Genomic DNA, 21017 nt, shown 5'->3' with positions numbered 1-21017 from the left:
TCCATGGATTATACGCACTCTCACCCTTCCATCATTGCTAGCCTCTTTGGTACCATGCATTGCCCTTTCTCACCTTGAGAGTCGGTGCAAACTTCACCGGTGCATCCAAATCCCGTGATATGATACGCTCTATCACACATAAACCTCCTTATATCTTCCTCAAAACAGCCACCATACCTACCTATTATGGCATTTCCATAGCCATTCAGAAATATATTGCCAAGCAAGTTTCCACCGTTCCGTTTATTATGACATGCATCATCGTTGTCATATTGCCTTGCATGATCATGTAGTTGACATCGTATTTGTGGAAAAGCCACCGTTCATAAGTTTTTCTTTCATGTCACTCATGAGTCATTGCACATCCCGTACACCGCCGGAGGCATTCATATAGAGTCATATCTTGTTCTAGTATCGAGTTGTAAATAAATAGAAGTGTGATGATTATCATTAATAGAGCATTGTCCCAAATAAAAAAAGAGAAAGGCCAAAAAAAGAAGGCCCAAAAAAAGATAAAATAAAAATGGGAAATGCTACTATCCTTTTTCCACACTTGTGCTTCAAAGTAGCACCATGATCTTTATGATAGAGAGTCTCTTGTTTTGTCATTTTCGTATACTAGTGGGAACTTTTCATTATAGAACTTGGCTTGTATATTTCAACAATGGGCCTCCTCAAGTGCCCTAGGTCTTCGTGAGCAAGCAAGTTGGATGCACACCCACAATGGGCCTCTACTTGCACCTTGCGATTATTGATATGAAGGAAGGGAATATTAGATTCGAATTTCCATTAAAAAAGGGCATGGAACACTTTCCAAGAAAGAAAATAAAATTGCCATATGAAACCATCATGAGAGGCACTTAAGGATTGCCTTCTTGTCTCTCTTTGGATCTCAATGCAAAGTTCTAATTGATCTTCTTGGAGATCTATTCGATGTAATCTTCTTTTACGGTGTGTTTGTCGAGATCCGATGAATTGTGGGTTTATGATCAAGTTTATCTATGAACAATATTTGAATCTTCTATAAATTCTTTTATGTATGATTGGTTTATCTTTGCAAGTCTCTTCGAATTATCAGTTTGGTTTGGCCTACTAGATTGATCTTTCTTGCAATGGAAGAAGTGCTTAGCTTTGGGTACAATCTTGCGATGTCCTTTTCGAGTGACAGCAGGGGCAGCAAGGCATGTACTGGATTGTTGCCATTGAGGATAAAAAGATGGGGTTTATATCATATTGCGTGAGTTTATCCCTCTACATCATATCATCTTACTTAAAGCATTACCCTGTTCTTATGAACTTAATACTCTAGATGCATGGTGGACCCTGTTCAAGAATTCATCCTATTAACCAGTTAACTTGCGGATTAATCCCTACTCGTAGGGTCACCGAGTAGCCGATAAACTGATATATCATCCGATTAATTGATTAAATGGCCGATTAACTTGCCGATTACCCTATTAATCCCCTACTCGCAAGCCAACTGAGCAGTTACCAGTTAACGATTTCCTCAACAATGATTCTGGATAATGGTCGATGTGTGGAGTAATAGTAGTAGATGCAGAATCGTTTCGGTCTACTTGTCGCAGACGTGATGCCTATATACATGATCATGCCTAGATATTCTCATAACTATGCTCAATTCTATCAATTGCTGGACAGTAATTCGTTTACCCACCATCGTACTTATGCTCTTGAGAGAAGCCACTAGTGAAACCTATGGACCCCGGGTCTATCTTCCATCATATTAATCTTCCAACACTTAGCTATTTCTATTGCCGTTTACTTTACTTCGCATCTTTATTTCTCTTTATCATAAAAATACCAAAAAAATTATCTTATCATATCTATCAGATCTCACTCTCGTAAGTGACCGTGAAGGGATTGACAACCCCTTTATCGCGTTGGTTGCAAGGTTCTTATTTGTTTGTGTAGGTGCGTGGGACTCGAGCGTGATCTCCTACTAGATTGATACCTTGGTTCTCAAAAACCGAGGGAAATACTTACGCTACTTTACTGCATCACCCTTTCCTCTTTAAGGGAAAACCAACACAGTGCTCAAGAGGTAGCATAGACCTAGCAGTCGAAAACACCAGGATGGCTGCAGAGCGGGCTGAGTTGGATGCACAGGCTTATCGGCTTATGTTGGATCATAACGCGTCAAATGATGTAATGAGGAGAAGGTACCGGTCTCACCTGCCTCCGGTTTATGAGGCAAGGAATCTCTTTAACACGCCAGGAGCAGGAACTCGCAACCAGCCAGTGGTAAACCGGGTAGAAGCACCTGGAACGAGGGCGCCGGTTCAGCCGTGCATGGTGGATCCGCCTCGTCATAATATCCCGTCACAGCACATGTTAACACCTTCGGGTCATTATTCCAACCCCCTGGATAACATAGTCGCTGCCGCTTCACGATTAACAGCCCTCCTAGTCGAAGGTGAGTCCCCCGTAGTGGTTGAGACGTGACGGGCTAGGGAGCTCCTTCAGACAGCTTTGACTCAGCAGCAGGCGTATTCATACAAACCTAGTTACTCGTTTGGAATATTCGTGCTTGTAACGTTTTCCCATTCATTGCATTTCCTTGCAAGACAATGTATGTCTTTATTTTTCTAGATATTAATCATCAAGTCATAACGACATATGTTTTAACATGCTCGATCTTACCCCCTCTTTTTACATGTGAGGTAAGAAGGTAAGGTTAATCATAAGAGGGGGTAAGAGGGAGCATGTTAAAATTTGCCATATTCTAATTATGTCTTCCACCTGACAGGGATGTGGTATCATATACTGTAGTTGTCACAAATGTGTACATTGCATTCTCCTGATCCAACTGCTCCATGTTTTTCATTCATTTATTGTGCTTCTTTTGATATAGGCAGGGGAAATGGGTGGATCCAAATCTATAAACACAAGAGATCTGCTAATATGCTATGTTGGTCTAATAGGTGAGGTAATTTATATTTTTGCTAAGCGTGTGTTTTTTATGTCATAGTTACTTAAATATTAAGATGGTGAATGATTTATTTTGGTTTAAGCTTCCAATGTATTAAGTTGATTAGCTTCTAAACTATCCAGTTCTTCATTTATAAAAGGTGTGCCTTAAGTTAGACTACTAGTTATTAACAACTTGTTCATGATCTGTGTTGTCTTTCATCATCATTTGTTCTTGTCAAGATGCTTATATGCATATTTTCCATACATGTCACGTAAGAGCCGGTATTTCTTCTTTTAATATTCTCCCTTTTTTGGCTCATGTGCAGCTACTAGGCGTCATTGTTGATCATTCTCCTGCGAACGGTATCTTTCCTTATAGTTAGCTTCACTGTTTGGTCTATTATGCAGAATGTGCGCCTACTTCATAACAATTCAGTTATGGCCGCGGATGTTTTACTTATTCGAGCTTCATGGATGTTTCAGTTTTCTTAGATGCTATTATGTATTCAGCAAGATGTCATCACATTTTTTTGTATCTATGAATATTTATTTTCTCTAATTCAACTATAAAATTAAAAACAATGGATGTGCCATTTTTACACTATATTCCGTGAATATTTTTATCGAATCCCTATACAATTTGGGGATGAATGTTTACCCACTGCAATGCTTAACCTGAAATTGCCTGTACAAATTTTGTTCAGTCCTGGCCAAGTAAACAACATTAAAGTAGATATCAATTAAGAAGAATATGATACAAACTATGACATGGATTAGAGTGACAAATGGAGTTCCACTATAACCCCATGGTGATCAAGACCCTGTTGGGAACAAACCCCTGAAACCAAACATGGCCAAGGAAACTTATATGATCCAAAAAATAAAGTACACTGTGGAAAAATAACTAACAAAAAGGAAATTGTGCATAGGTAGCCTAGATATGTTCACAGCATTGAGAACTAAGAAAAAGGAAACTATGCACTAGGTGGTTTCGGCCACTTAACATGGGCAAAATGCCCTTCGATATGAAGTAGCATGCAAATGAGCTCCAGAAGGGATGCAACTTGGCATGGTGTCTTCGTTGCACCCTTTTAGGATGTGATCAAAAATTGAGTGTCATGGTAACACATTGTTGCTCCTCATGTACAAACTGAACACTCTCAAATGAAGTGTAAGTGTTTCAGACGTAAACCGCCGCCTTTCTCACTCAAGTCCACTTTTAATATCCTTTGGACTTCAAACTTTTCTATGATGAATACACAATATTCAAAGCCGCATGACCAAATTTGAGAGTATTTTATGTTCATTAAATATGCTTTTTAGGATTTTTTCTAGACAAAAGATATCTTTGGCGGGCGTCCCATATTGCCTGCCATAGCTAACATTTCCCAATTTTGGAATATTGGGCGTGGTTACCAATATAATTAAGGTTGTGGTGGGCATATTTTTTGCCCAACATTGGTGGAAGACAAACAAGTGGTGGCCCCCGAATACATATTTTTCATCGCCGATTTTAGCCCACAGGCAAATTTGGAAGAGTTAATGAGTGGCGGGTCTTATAAGTTGGACGTGCAGTGGCGGGTGCTCATTTCTACCTAGCCACCGTCTTCCGTCGATTCTTTCGCGTATAAATCCTATAATTTCTAAAACCCTTTGTACCATTTTTGGGAAAAAAAATCCGCCACCGCACGTTCCTATTCCTGGGAGATCCAATCTGGAGGCCTGTTGAGGCAACCTACCAGAGGGGGAATCCATCACCGGAGTCAGCTTCATCAACCTTGCTTAATCGAATACCATGTTTGAGTATTTTTCTTAGGACCATAGGGTCCATAGCAGTAGCTAGATGGCATCCTCTCTCCCTTGTGATTCAATACATAGTTTCCTTGTGCTGCCTCACATGATCGGGATCAGTGGTTGTGTTTGATGAGATATGATGAATTGGCACTTTATGATTAGAGTGTTCACTAAATTATATTGAATCTTTGAAGTTTATTTGCTGCATAATGAAGTAGTAATGTATGCTTTCTGATCTATTTATCTTCTTTGGCCAGATTGATTGGCAGTTCTTCAAAGGGAGTTATGTATGGTAGTGCGTTTAATCTTGCGGTGATTTATATCCCAGTGACAGAAAATGACAATACATGTATTCTATTGTTTCTACTAAGGATAAAACGATGGTTCCTTTATCACACTTGGATGATAGTTATGTTGTCTACATTATGTCATCATCATTATTGCAATGCTCTGCTTGTTGCAAACTTAATACCTCGAGATGCATATCGGATAACGGCCTTTAGGTGGAGCACTAGTTGTACATGTAGTTGGATTAAGCTTCTACATATCATGGATGTAATGCATATGCAATATTATGTAATGAATGATCATAGTCATAAATATAAATATTGCAATTTAATCGCCGCCCAACTGTAATTTGTTCACCACACCACATTTATCTTTGGATCCAACGGGGCAGCGCCGTTGCCGCCGGCAAAGCTGGAGAGACCATCATTGGAATAAGAGTAAAACTCCAACAACACGAAGCACGACGCTAGGAGACAGATTTCATGGCTAGGCTGCGGGATCTTATCTTCTTAATCGTCAACATCGACCTCGGCGTCGGCATCGTCGATGACTGCCGCAGGGGTCCCTACATCCTACCGCTTCCATTGCTCCGTTCACAGCCGCGCAAGAGATGTATTCTTGACCGACTCGATGCGTGGTTGATTGGTTTTCAAGGCGGCGCGGCCTGACTTGGGTGAATTCTTGATTACGGCAGAGCGAGGCTTTCCCTTTGGCTTAGACTCGATGTAGAACGGTGCACGCGAGAAGGTTGCTCTGGCATGGAGCGACTCACAGATCAGATCGATGGGCAGCTCTTCACATTTTCTCTTCTCCTTTTTTCTGTGCTCCTATTTTCTCTTCGGTCGGGGGGGGGGCACGATTTTGGGGACCCTTTGTATCGCTCAACTCGCATGCCCTCAACATGGGCCTGCTTACAACATTTGGCACCGAGGTTTTTTTTGTTGCTGCAAAACTCCTAATGCTCCAGTAAATCTTGATTCTCAATCGAGGGAAATACTTATTGCCGGGTTACTTTTCCCTCACACTTGTGGTTACCCAACCACTCTTACGAGAGAGCAAGCAAGATTTCTGGCGCCGTTGCCGGGGAGTTTCTTCCACACACAAAAAGGTATTACGCACAACCACGTTACTTACTTGTTATCTGTCTTGTCTATTTACTTTTTATTTACCATTAGTTTGCTTGCCAAAAATATTTTAGCATGCTAACTTTTATCATGTTATATTGACTCTACAATTCCTGAACTTATTTATACACTTTGAACCAATAGCTAATAATGAAGAGGTTTCTTGTGGTTTCTTCTTGCATAATTAAGTAGTCATACATGGTCTATGGTCTATTTGTCTTCTCTGGCCAAGTTTTGTGAGTATTTCTTTAGAGGGAGTTTTGTATGATAGTGGGTTCAATCTTGTGGTGGCCTATATCCACGTGGAAATAAGGAACAAGACACGTATTGTATTATTGCTAATAAGGATAAACTGATGGTTTCTTCATCACACATGGATGACAGTTTTGTTGTCTACATTATATCATCATGCTTATTGCAATATTCTATTTGTTATGAACTTAATACCTCGAGACACATACTTGATTGCGGTCTTTGGGTGGAGTATTGATGTCTACTACACAACCTTCTTCTTGTAGACATTGTTGGGCCTCCAGGTGCAGAGGTTTGTAGGACAGTAGCAAATTTCCCTCAAGTGGATGACCTAAGGTTTATCAATCCGTAGGAGGCGTAGGATGTAGATGGTCTCTCTCAAGCAACCCTGCAACCAAATAACAAAGAATCTCTTGTGTCCCCAACACAACCAATACAATGTTAAATTGTATAGGTGCACTAGTTCGGCGAAGAGATGGTGATACAAGTGGTATATGGATAGTAGATAAAGGTATTTGTAATCTGAAATTATAAAAACAGCAAGGTAACTAATGATAAAAGTGAGCGTAAACGGTATTGCAATGCGTTGAAACAAGGCCTAGGGTTCATACTTTCACTAGTGCAAGTTCCCTCAACAATACTAACATAATTTGATCTCATAACTATCCCTCAACATGCAACAAAGAGTCACTCCAAAGTCACTAATAGCGGAGAATGAACGAAGAAATTATGGTAGGGTACGAAACCACCTCAAAGTTATTCTTTCCAATCAATCCGTTGGGCTATTCCTATAAGTGTCACAAACAGCCCTAGAGTTCATACTAGAATAACACCTTAAGACACAAATCAACCAAAACCCTAATGTCACCTAGATACTCCAATGTCACCTCAAGTATCCGTGGGTATGATTATACGATATGCATCACACAATCTCAGATTCATCTATCCAACCAACACATAGAACCTCAAAGAGTGCCCCAAAGTTCAACCGGAGAATCACGACGAAAATGTGTGCCAACCCCTATGCATAGGTTCATTGGCGGAACCCGCAAGTTGATCACCAAAACATACATCAAGTGAATCATGTGATATCCCATTGTGACCACAGATACGCATGGCAAGACATACATCAAGTGTTCTCAAATTTTTAAAGACTCAATCCTATAAGATTACTTCAAGGGGAAACTCAATCCATTACAAGAGAGTAGAGGGGGGAGAAAACATCATAGGATCAAATATAATAGCAAAGCTTGCGATACATCAAGATCGTATCACCTCAAGAACACGGGAGAGAGAGAGAGAGATCAAACACATAGCTACTGGTACATACCCTCAGCCCCGAGGGAGAACTACTCCCTCCTCGTCATGGAGAGCACCGTGATGATGAAGATGGCCACCGGAGAGGGATTGCCCCCTCCGGCAGGGTGCCGGAACAGGTCTAGATTGGTTTTCGATGGCTACGGAGGCTTCTGGCGGCGGAACTCCCGATCTATTGTGCTCTCCGATGTTTTTAGGGTATATGGAGATATATAGGAGGAAGAAATACGTCAGGGGGGCACGAGGGTGGAGGACGCGCCCTAGGGGGGTGGGCGCGCCCCCTACCTCGTGGCCTCCTCGAAGCTTCCCTTGCGTGCACTTCAAGTCTTCTGGGCTTCTTTCCTTCCAAAAATGAGTTCGGTGAAGTTTCAGGTCAATTGGACTCCATTTGATTTTCCTTTTATTCGAAACCCTAAAAGAAGGTAAAAATAGAAACTGGCACTGGGCTCTGGGTTAATAGGTTAGTCCCCAAAATCATATAAAATAGCATATAAATGCATATAAAACATCCAAGGTTGATAATATAATAGCATGGAACAATCAAAAATTATAGATATGTTGGAGACGTATCAGCATCCTCAAGCTTAATTCCTGCTCGTCCTCGAGTAGGTAAATGATAAAAACCAAATTTTTGATGTGGAATGCTACCTAACATATTCATCCATGTAATTCTCTTTATTGTGGCAAGAATATTCTGATCCATAAGATTCAAGATAAAAGTTTAATATTGACATAAAAATAATAATACTTCAAGCATACTAACAAAGCAATCATGCCTTCTCAAAATAACATTGCCAAAGAAAGCTATCCCTACAAAATCATATAGTCTGGCTATGCTCCATCTTCACCACACAAACTATTTAAATCATGCACAACCCTGATGACAAGCAAAGCAATTGTTTCATACTGTTTCACTGGTAGAAAAAGGGCCTATAGTCCCGGTTCGTAAGGGCCTTTAGTCCCGGTTCAGGAACCGGGACTAAAGTGTCGGTACTAATACCTCCACCCTTTAGTCCCGGTTCAATCCAGAACCGGGACTAAAGGCCCTCCACGTGGGCAGTGCGCAGAGCCCAGTCAGGAGACCCTTTGGTCCCGGTTGGTGCCACCAACCGGGACCAAAGGGTCTCCTGACTGGGCTCTGCGCACTGCCCACGTGGAGACCCTTTGGTCCCGGTTGGTGGCACCAACCGGGACCAATAGGCATCCACGCGTCAGCACTTCTGTGGCTGGGGTTTTTGTTTTTTTTTGAAGGGGGGGGGGGGGTTGGGGGTTTTAGGGGGTTAATTTAGGTGTTTCATATATTGTGTTAGCTAGTTATAATTAATAGAGAGAAGTGTCCTCTGTTATGTCTGTGCTTGGTCGACGCTACGTACTATACATACATATATAGAGAGGACTAGACACGCTAGCTAGCTAGTAAGCAAAAGAAGGAAACAGAAGATCGTCATGAACATATATGCATATATACAGAGAGAAGTGATATCGACCACCTCTCCTTCTCCGAGAGATTGGTTGAACAACAAGTTCTCGTATATCTATCTGACACTACCGGCTACATATATACAGTAATTATCTCTTACAAATATAATCATACCGACTCAAGGTTAACATAGAATTCTCCGTCTTCAGGGATCACGTGGTCAAGAAAGAATGCCGCCAATTCCTCTTGAATTCCTCGCATGCGAGCTGGTGCTAGGAGTTCAGCCCACTTCCGAAACATCTAATTTAAAGAAGGGGGTCAATACATATATATATGAATGAATGAAACTCAACACAAATGATGGTAATAAAATAAAATTGTGAATGTTGTTATTTACGTACTTCATATTGTTCGTCAGTGTAGCCCCGCTCACAGGTCGTGTGGCGGATGGACTCGCAAACATAGTAACCACAGAAATCATTCCCTTGTTGCTGCCACAACCACTTTACAAGAAATAGAGGTTAATCAAACTGATAAGCAAGAATGCCAAATGGTATTGATGAAACTAGCACTTGAATGACTAGTAGATGCGCTTAAAATGCTACTATAGCTAGTACTTACTTTCGGGTGTCTAAATTGCAGCTCCTTCGGCAATCCCGGAGCTTTTCTGGTGAATTTTCTCCAAACCCTGCCGGACAAAGAAAACAATTACTTGATATATCAGGAAATGAACAAAGTTGCTGATATGGTGGATAATGATCGATTTAACTTACTTCTCGAGTATTTGAGTCATGTCTGCATAGTCCTTGGGATCTTTTCATCTTGAGTCTAAGATGGTTACTAGTCCCTGCTCAAGCTTAATATGTAGGAGAATATAGTGGAAACTGCACACGCATGCATAACTCATCAATTACATTACTATAACCTTGACTAATATATAAGGGAAACCGAATACGCACAAGACAGTAACACTCACTTGAAGTTGTAAGGAAAGAGTATTATATCTTTGTTTTGATTTATTATCAACGATTCTAGCATGCTGGCCTCGGTTTCTGCGGCATGAAATTTAACCTGAGTTGCATCTATGAGATTTGTGTTAATGAACCCAATATCACCGACTTGTCTTTTCTTCAATTCGATGATCTTCAATCTGCATAATATAGTGAGGATGATTATAAATACATGCAATGAAAGAGCTAAGCTATATAGAGAAACTTAATGACAGAAGTAGTACTACTTACAGACAGTAGCAGGTGACGGTTGCTTTATCGAGGGCCAATTGATTGAAGAACTGATAGAACTCCTCAAATGGAACAGGCAGCAGATCAATTCCAACGAGGTCGTGCTCCGGTTTAACTCTCGCATACAAAGTACTCCTCCCCCCATAGTCTCTGCAGATTTTCAAGTACCAATCATGCAATCTTCGCATCATCGTTGATAGAGATCTTTCATCTTTGACGAGAGGATTCCCGTACTCGTATCTTTGTATCTGCACGTCCATGGGGTCATAATGTACTTCGTCGGGCAGGTAATCTGCAGGATTGCTATAACCGGGCACCATCCTCGGATCATTATCGACGTTGTGGCTAGGCACCTTGAGCGGGGGGCACGATTGCTTCGCTTGTTCGCCGAGCTGGGCAATTTGTTTCCCAGCTCGTCGTTGTTTCAGCCTTTGATCACTGACAGTACTTCCCGACCGCTCCGCTTCGGCAAATTCCTTTCCAATAATGCGGTCATAGTTTCCTTTCGGCGAATCAGACTTCGGTGTTTTTGTCAGGGTAGCCAGAGTGCGCTTCACTTTCACCCGATCTACCTTCTCCTCCGGAGGTGGATGTTTCTTTGCTTTCACCCCTTCAAAGAATTTCTTCACTTCTTCTCGCGCGATCTCAGCGTTCTCCTCCTGGGTCCTCTCGTATGGTAACTTCTCTGGAGTCTTCAGAGAAGGACCGAATCTGTATGTCCTCCCGCCTCTGGTTGTACTGCTAGACGCTGACCGAGCAGACGTAGCCGTTGTCTTCTTTACTTGCTTAAGTGGCGGAGGAGAAGGACTACGACGCGCCGGAGCAGCTGGAGCGGCGGCAGGTCTCTTCCGCCCTTGCTGACGAGGCGGAGAAGGAGGAGGCGGGCTGCTCGGGCGCATCGGCGCAGGCGGAGAAGGAGGTGGAGTGCCGCCGCGCGCCGGAGAAGGAGCCGGCCGAGGGCCCTGATCGTCACTCGCCGGAGGAGGAGGAGGCGGTGGAGGCGGAGTGCCCTGACTCGCCGGAGGAGGAGGAGGAGGCGGTGGCGTCCAGTTCGGAAGGTTCATGAGGTCCTTCCGCCATAGGCATGGAGTCTTCAGAGCAGACCCCAACCGAGTCTCCCCTTCACCGGTAGGGTGGTCAAGCTGGAGGTCCTCAAATCCCTCCGTTATCTCATCCACCATCACCCTAGCATATCCTTCTGGAATCGGCCGGCAGTGAAAAGTTGCGCCGGGTTCAGTAGGATAAACAGAGCCAACAGCTGCCTTGACCTTCAAATTCATCCATTGCGTCATAAGGTGGCAATTTTGAGACTCCGTGATAGCATCCACGGGATAGCTGGCAGGAGCCGTCAAGGCATGCTCTAGCTGAAGCAGCTCGGTGGAAGCCACGCTGCTTCTGCGCTGAGATGGCGGGGTAGCTTCGGGGGAGGCTTTGGTAGTAAGTTTGCTGCGATTTGCTTCTCGTTCCTCTATCGCGTCCACCCTTGCTTGCAGCGCCTACATTTGGGTCTGCTGCACTTTTTTCCTCCTCTCATGGGATTTGTAACCGCCTGCGTCCGGAAACCCAACCTTCCACGGAACGGAGCCTGGAGTGCCTCGTGGCCGTCCAGGGTGCTCAGGATTCCCGAGGGCCATTGTGAGCTCGTCGTTCTCTCTGTCTGGAAAGAACGTCCCTTCCTGCGCTGCTTCGATATACTGCTTAAGCTTACTGACTGGTATGTCCATTTGATCGTTCGTCCAAATGCACTTCCCTGTTTCAGGGTCCGGGGTTCCGCCAGCCCCGAAGAACCAAGTCCGGCAACGGTCTGGCCAGTTAATTGTCTTTGGTTCGATCCCTTTATGAACCAGATCATTCTCAGTCTTGGACCACTTAGGCCAGGCTACGAGGTAGCCACCTAACCCCGTGCGATGGTGAAGCTTCTTCTTCGCAGCATTTCGCTTGTTTGTCGCCGACATCTTCTTACTCTTTTCCGATGTCTTGTGGGCCACAAATGCGGGCCAGTGATCTCTGATATTCTCATATCTGCCCTTGAATCTGGTGTCTCGTTATTTTCGACAAACTTATTCAGCTCTTTCTTCCACCTCCTGAATAGTTCTGCCATCCTCTTCAGAGCAAAAGACTTGATTAATTTCTCTTTAACTGGGTTCTCTGGATTATCCTCAGGCGGTAGGGTGAAATTTGACTTCAGCTCAGTCCAAAGATCATTTTTCTGCATATCATTGAAAAAAGAGACCTCAGGGTCTTCTGTAGCCGGCTTAAACCATTGCTGGATGCTTATCGGGATCTTGTCCCTAACCAGAACCCCGCACTGAGCAACAAATGCGCTCTTTGTCCGGAGGGGTTCAATAGGTTGGCCGTCGGGCACGATTGCTATGATCTCAAACTTTTCATCCGAGCTCAACCTTTTCTTCGGGCCTCGTCTCTTTACCGAAGTTGTGCTCGATCCGGAGGGCTAGAAAAAAGAACAAAGACTTAATTAATATGTGTACATACCAAAACAATGAATGCATCAATCAGCTAGTCAGCATAGGCTTAACTAATATATATACCTGGCCGGACTCGGTTCGGTCACCGGAGCCGCTCTCTTGTTCTTCTTCTTGCACCGGCATTAGGTCACCGTAGCCAGCTTGTTCACCCTGTCCTTCCAGACCATCAGTTTCATTGAGAAACAACGAGATGGCATCACTTCCTTTTACGATTATGTCCCTCAACAACGCTTCTTTTGTTGCTTCGTCTAGGGCGGTGTCCATAGTTTCTACAAATATTTATAACATGGCAATTATTATTCAAACATGATAGATGGATATATTAGTGCCAAACGTAGAACTAGCTACCTAGTCATAGTAAGCTATCGGGAGGGGGTATATATCGACAACGACGACACTACATCTATGTCCCTCGACAAACCTCGTTCCCGATAAAAAAAAGAGGAAGAAGAAGAAAAATAAGAGGAGAAGAAAGAATAGAGGAGAAGATCTCCTCTATTCTTTCTTCTCCTCTTTTTTTCTTCTTCCTCTTCTTTTTTTATCCTCTTCTTCCTCTCATGTTCGATAGGATCGCCGAGGGGTCGGGAGGTAGCGTAGTGTCTCAGGATTCAACAAAACCATGTCTTCATCATTAGGCGAAAGTAACATGTGCATGATGGTACGAAGCTCTTCAAAGTTGTTCTGGAACGGACTCCCAGATAGGATAATCCGCCTTTTGGTACAAAGTTCAGCAAGAGCCTTCCGAATATCGCTATTTGGAAGGCCTTTGCTGAATTGGTACCAAAAGGCGGATTATTCTATCCGGGACTCCATTCCAAAACAACTTTGCAGAACTTCGTACCAACATGCCCTGGTTACTTCCGGCTAATGATGAAGGCATGGATTTCTTCAATACTTTGACACTAGGAAACCTCTCTCGACCCCTCGGCGATCCTCAACCCCTCGAACCCTCGACGACCCTGGAACCCTCAACCCCTAGACAACCCTCTTCTTCCTCTCATGTTCGAGAGGATCGCCGAGGGGTCGGAAGGTTGCCTAGTGTCAAAGGATTCAACAAAACCATGTCTTCATCATTAGGCGAAAGTAACATGTGCATGATGGTACGAAGCTCTTCAAAGTTGTTCTGGAACGGAGTCCCAGATAGGATAATTCGCTTTTTGGTACAAAGTTCAGCAAGAGCCTTCCGAATATCGCTATTTGGAAGGCCTTTGCTGAATTCGTACCAAAAAGCGGATTATTCTATCCGGGACTCCATTCTAGAATAACTTTGCAGAACTTCGTACCAACATGCCCTGGTTACTTCCGGCTAATGATGAAGGCATGGATTTCTTCAATACTTTGACACTAGGAAACCTATCTCTACTTCCGGCTAATAAGAAGAAGAAGAAGAAGAAGAAGAAGAAGAAATGAAGAAAAAAAAGAGGAGAAGAAGAAAGGAATAGAGGAGAAAAGAGAAGAATAGAATATATTCTATTTTTCTCTTCTTCTCCTCTATTCCTTTCTTTTTCTCCTCTTCTTTTTCTTCTTCTTATTTATTTCTCCTCTTCTTTTCGGTAGAGGAAACCCTAAATAGCTAGCAAGTATCGTGGGTGTGAGATACATGTGGCCTTCGGTGTCGGACACTACATCCACGTCCCACAAGTGACGTGGGGGTCGAAGCCCGCGCCACTTGTGGGAGGTGGATGTAGTGTCCGACACCGACGGTACATGTATCTCACACCAACGATACTTTCTATTTAGGGTTTCTCCTCTACCGCTCGGCGACCCTCTCGACGACCCTCGTTCCCGATAAAATAAAGAGGAAGAAGAAGAAGAAAAAAGAAGAGAAGAAAGAATAGAGGAGAAGACTTCCTCTTCTTCCTCTCCTCTTCTTCCCCTTCTTCCTCGCCTCTCTCATGAATGTCCGGCGTTCTCGACCCCCCCCCCCCACGTGTCGAAGAAAAAAAAGAAGAAAAAAAAAGAGGAGAAGAAGAAAGGAATAGAGGAGAAAAGAGAAAATAGAATATATATTCTATTTTTCTCTTCTTCTCCTCTATTCCTTTCTTCTTCTCCTCTTCTTTTTCTTCTTTTTTCTTCTTCTTATATATTTCTCCTCGTCTTCCTCTCCCCCCTCGGCGATCCTAGACCCCCTCTCGACCCCCTCTTCTTCTCCCTCTTCTAATTCATTTGTTCATATGAATATACAAACATTTTCATATTTACAATAATTAATATCACCAAAAAAATCTATGAACAGAAAAAATCCTATATTCTTTCTTCTCCTTCATATTTACTATTTTTTGCATATGAACAGAAAAAAATCTATGAAAAAAATCATATGAAAAAAATCCTATATTCTTTCATATTTACTATTTTTTGCATATATACATGAAAAAAAAGCATATAACAGAAAAAAAAGCATATAACAGAAAAAAAAGCATATAACAGAAAAAAAAGCATATAACAGAAAAAATATGCTAGCTAGGGCGCCGCGGCCGGACCAGAGGACGACGGCGACGGCGACGCAGGCGACGGCCACAGCGACGATGGGGGCGGGCGGGCGACGGCGACGGCGACGATGGGGGCGGGCGGGCGACGGCGACGGCGACGGCGGGGCGGCGCGCGGCGCGGGCGACGGCGACGATGGGCGCGGGCGACGGCGACGATGGGGGCGGGCGGCGTCGGGGCGGCACGCGGCGTGGGCGACGTGGGCGACGGCGACGGGGGAGGGCCGGGGCGGGCCGGGGCGGCACGCGGCGCGGGCGACGGCGACGATGGGGGCGGGCGGCGTCGGGGCAGGGACGAGGGCGGTGCGGGGCGGCGCAGGGACGAGGGTGACGGCGACGGGGGCGGGCCGGGGCGGCGCGCGGCGCGGGCGACGGCGGCGATGGGCGTGGGCGACGGCGACGATGGGGGCGGGCGGCGTCGGGGCAACTACAGGATGAGAATGAAAAAATGCTAAGTGCTTCGTTATATAGAACAGGCTTTAGTCTCGGTTCGTGGCAGCAACCGGGACTAAAGGTTGGCATTAGTCCCGGTTGGTGCCACGAACCGAGACCAAAGGTCAATTTACGGCAGGCCAAAGGGCGGGAAGCGGCGACCTTTGGTCCCGGTTGGTGCCACCAACCGGGACTAAAGGGGGGCATTGGTCACGGTTGGTGCCACGAACCGTGACCAATGCCCCCTTTAGTCCCGGTTGGTGCCACCAACCGGGACCAATGCCCTTGTGCGCCCCGCGCCGAGAAGTTTAGTCCCACATCGCTAGCTGAAGGGCGCCGATACTGGTTTATAAGCGCTGCTCTGCCTCCCCTTTCGAGCTCCTCTCAAATGCAGGCTTTCGGGCCTAAACTGCTACTGCCTGTGGGCCTATTGGGCCTCTGCGGGCCTGAATCCTGGCCCATGTAGGGTTTCTAGTCGTATTCAGGCCGTGGAGGCCCAGTAGGTGGCATTTTTTTTTGGTTTTTTCTTTTCTATTTCTACATTTTTTTGGTTTTTTATTTTTTTGTTTCTACTTAAAACTAAATAATTACAGTTTTTTTAGTGATTTCTTTTTGCTTTTAGGTCACAAAAATTATAAACTTCCTGTTAGTGCCATTAGTTTTAAATTTTAAATAGTTTAAATTTGAATTTTTAAAAATTTGTGTGAATCACTAGTTTATGAATAACTTTACTATAAAATTAGGATTTTTTTCTATTTATTTTTTGTTTCTACTTAAAACTAAATAATTACAGTTTTTTAGTGATTTCTTTTTGCTTTTAGGTCACAAAAATTATAAACTTTCTGTTAGTGCCATTAGTTTTAAATTTTAAATAGTTTAAATTTGAATTTTTAAAAATTTGTGTGAATCACTAGTTTATGAATAACTTTACTATAAAATTAGAATTTTTTTCTTCTTTGCTATTTATTTTTTATTTATACTTACAATTAAATACTTATAGTTTGATTTTAGGTCACACAAATTATATTCTTTTTGCTATTGAAGAATATTATAGTTTTATTTTAGTTGATCATAACATAATATTTTAATTGATTGTTTTTATTTTCATAAAAGTTTTGTAGTTCATTCTGTTTGCTATTAATTCATTCTTTGAGCTAAATGACTCTGAAATTGGAAAGCATTTCAAAATTAACTCTGAAAAGGTTGAAAGTTGGCATGGTATCATCATTTCACCCACATAGCATGTTCCAAAAAGTAGAGAGGGTTACGACAAAAACTTGATGCACTTCGTGTACAAAATGGACAATCACTTTCGAAGTATCAAAGTTTCGAACCATAAGACATGAAAGCATTTCAAATGAACTCTGAAAAAGTTGAAAGTTGGGATGGTATCATAATTTCACCCACATAGCATTTGCTTATTGCGGGAGAAAGTATTCACTTTTTCTTTGCTTGTGTCATTTGCTTATTGCGCCGTAACCATGGATAATCTTCATTGTTTATCAGGATGCTTGGGTCATCCTTGACATTGAAGGGAGGAATTTCATGAAACTTTTCATAATCTTCAGACATGTCAGTCTTGCCGTCCACTCCCAGGATGTCCCTTTTTCCTGAAAGAACTATGTGGCGCTTTGGCTCATCGTATGATGTATTCGCTTCCTTATCTTTTCTTTTTCTCGGTTTGGTAGACATGTCCTTCACATAGATAACCTGTGCCACATCATTGGCTAGGACGAACGGTTCGTCAGTGTACCCAAGATTTTTCAGATCCACTGTTGTCATTCCGTACTGTGGGTCTACCTGTACCCCGCCGCCTAACAGATTGACCCATTTGCACTTAAACAAAGGGACCTTAAAATCAGGTCCGTAGTCAAGTTCCCATATGTCCACTATGTAACCATAATATGTGTCCTTTCCGCTCTCGGTTGCTGCATCAAAGTGGACACCGCTGTTTTGGTTGGTGCTCTTCTGATCTTGGGCGATCGTGTAAAATGTATTCGCATTTATCTCGTATCCTTTGTAAGTCAATACAGTCAAAGATGGTCCCCTGGACAACAAGTACAACTCATCACAAACAGTGTTGTCACCTCTGAGACGTGTTTCCAACCAACCGCTGAAAGTCCTGATGTGTTCACATGTAATTCAGTCGTCGCACTGCTCCGGGTGTTTGGAGCGTAGACTGTTCTTGTGTTCATCGACATACAGGGTCACCATGGTAGAGTTCTGTAGAACTGTGTAGTGTGCTTGAGACCAAGAATATCCGTCCCTGCATATTATTGAGTCTCTTTCTAGAGTGCCTTTTCCAGTCAGTCTCCCCTCATACCGCGATTTAGGGAGACCTATCTTGTTAAGGCCAGGAATGAAGTCAACACAAAACCCGATAACATCCTCTGTTTGATGGCCCATGGAGATGCTTCCTTCTGGCCTAGCGCGGTTATGGACATATTTCTTTAGGACTCCCATGAACCTCTCAAAGGGGAACATATTGTGTAGAAATACGGGCCCCAGGATGACAATCTCGTCGACTAGATGAACTAGGACGTGCGTCATGATATTGAAGAAGGATGGTGGGAACAGCAGCTCGAAACTGACAAGACATTGCGCCACATCACTCCTTAGCCTTGGTACGATTTCTGGATCGATCACCTTCTGAGAGATTGCATTGAGGAATGCACATAGCTTCACAATGGCTAATCGGACGTTTTCCGGTAGAAGGCCCCTCAATGCAACCGGAAGCAGTTGCGTCATAATCACGTGGCAGTCATGAGACTTTAGGTTCTGAAACTTTTTCTCTGGCATATTTATTATTCCCTTTATATTCAACGAGAAGCCAGTCGTGACCTTCATACCGAGCATGCATTCAAAGAAGATTTCTTTCTCTTCTTTCGTAAGAGCGTAGCTGGCAGGACCTTTATACTGCTTCGGAGGCATGCCATCTCTTTCGTGCAAACGTTGTAGGTCCTCTCGTGCCTCAGGTGTATCTTTTGTCTTCCCATACACGCCCAAGAAGCCTAGCAGGTTCACGCAAAGGTTCTTCGTCACGTGCATCACGTCGATTGAGGAGCGGACCTCTAGGTCTTTCCAGTAGGGTAGGTCCCAAAATATAGATTTCTTCTTCCACATGGGTGCGTGTCCCTCAGCGTCATTCGGAACAGCTAGTCCACCGGGACCCTTTACAAAGATTACGTAGTGTAAATCATTGACCATAGCAAGCACGTGATCACTGGTGCGCATGGCGGGCTTCTTCCGGTGATCTGCCTCGCCTTTGAAATGCTTGCCTTTCTTTCGACATTGATGGTTGGTCGGAAGAAATCGACGATGGCCCAGGTACACATTCTTCCTGCATTTGTCCAGGTATATACTTTCAGTGTCATCTAAACAGTGCGTGCATGCGTGGTATCCTTTGTTTGTCTATCCTGAAAGGTTACTGAGAGCGGGCCAATCGTTGATGGTCATGAACAGCAACGCCTTAAGGTTAAATTCCTCCTGTCTGTGCTCATCCCACGTACGTACACCGTTTCCATTCCACAGCTGTAAAAGTTCTTCAACTAATGGCCTTAGGTACACATCAATTTCGTTGCCGGGTTGCTTAGGGCCTTGGATGAGAACTGGCATCATAATGAACTTCCGCTTCATGCACATCCAAGGAGGAAGGTTATACATACATAGAGTCACGGGCCAGGTGCTGTGATTGCTGCTCTGCTCCCCGAAAGGATTAATGCCATCCGCGCTTAAAGCAAACCATACATTCCTTGGGTCCTTTGCAAACTCATCCCAGTACTTTCTCTCGATTTTTCTCCACTGCGACCCGTCAGCGGGTGCTCTCAACTTCCCATCTTTGTTTCGGTTCTCACTGTGCCATCGCATCAACTTGGCATGCTCTTCGTTTGTGAACAGACGTTTCAACCGTGGTATTATAGGAGCATACCACATCACCTTCGTAGGAACCCTCTTCCTGAGGGGCTCGCCGTCAACATCACCAGGGTCATCTCGTCTGATCTTATACCGCAACACACCGCATACCGGGCATTCATTCAGATCCTTGTAGGCACCGCGGTAGAGGATGCAGTCATTAGGGCATGCATGTATCTTCTCCACCTCCAATCCTAGAGGGCATACGACCTTCTTTGCTGCGTATGTACTGTCGGGCAATTCGTTATCGTTTGGAAGCTTCTTCTTCAATATTTTCAGTAGCTTCTCAAATCCTTTGTCAGCCACAGCATTCTCTACCTTCCACTGCAGCAATTCCAGTACGGTACTGAGCTTTGTGTTGCCATCTTCGCAATTGGGGTATAACCCTTTTTTGTGATCCTCTAACATGCGATCGAACTTCAGCTTCTCCTTTTGACTAATGCATTGCGTCCTTGCATCGACAATGGCCCGGCGGAGATCATCATCATCGGGCACATCGTCTGGTTCCTCTTTATCTTCAGCAGCTTCACCCGTGGCAGCATCATTGGGCACATCGTCTGGTTCCTCTTGATCTTCACCAGCTCCCCCCGTTGCAGCATCACCGTATTCAGGGGGCACATAGTTGTCATCGTACTCTTCTTCTTCGCCGTCTTCCATCATAACCCCTATTTCTCCGTGCCTCGTCCAAACATTATAGTGTGGCATGAAACCCTTGTAAAGCAGGTGGGAGTGAAGGATTTTCCGGTTAGAGTAAGACCTCGTATTCCCACATTCAGTGCATGGACAACACATAAAACCATTCTGCTTGTTTGCCTCAGCCGCAACGAGAAACTCATGCACGCCCTTAATGTACTCGCGGGTGTGTCTGTCACCGTACATCCATTGCCGGTTCATCTGTGTGCATTATATATAATTAAGTGTCCAAATTAATAGAAGTTCATCATCACATTAAAACCAAAGTGCATACATAGTTCTCATCTAACAACATATAGCTCTCCAGAGCATCTAATTAATTAAACCATACATTGAAACTATGTAAAACATTTCAATGCGAAAACAAATGCGATCATAATCGCAACCAAGGTAACAATTGATCCAACGGCATAATGATACCAAGCCTCAGTATGAATGGCATATTTTCTAATCTTTCTAATCTTCAAGCGCATTGCATCCATCTTGATCTTGTGATCATCGACGACATCCGCAACATGCAACTCCAATATCATCTTCTCCTCCTCAATTTTTTTTATTTTTTCTTCAACAAATTGTTTTCTTCTTCAACTAAATTTAACCTCTCGACAATAGGGTCGGTTGGCATTTCCGATTCACATACA

This window comes from Triticum urartu, chromosome 6A (assembly GCF_056163025.1).
Source record: "Triticum urartu cultivar PI428250 chromosome 6A, HENAU_Tu73, whole genome shotgun sequence".
In the NCBI taxonomy this organism is placed as follows: Eukaryota; Viridiplantae; Streptophyta; class Magnoliopsida; order Poales; family Poaceae; genus Triticum; species Triticum urartu.
This window is presented reverse-complemented; position numbering follows the sequence as displayed.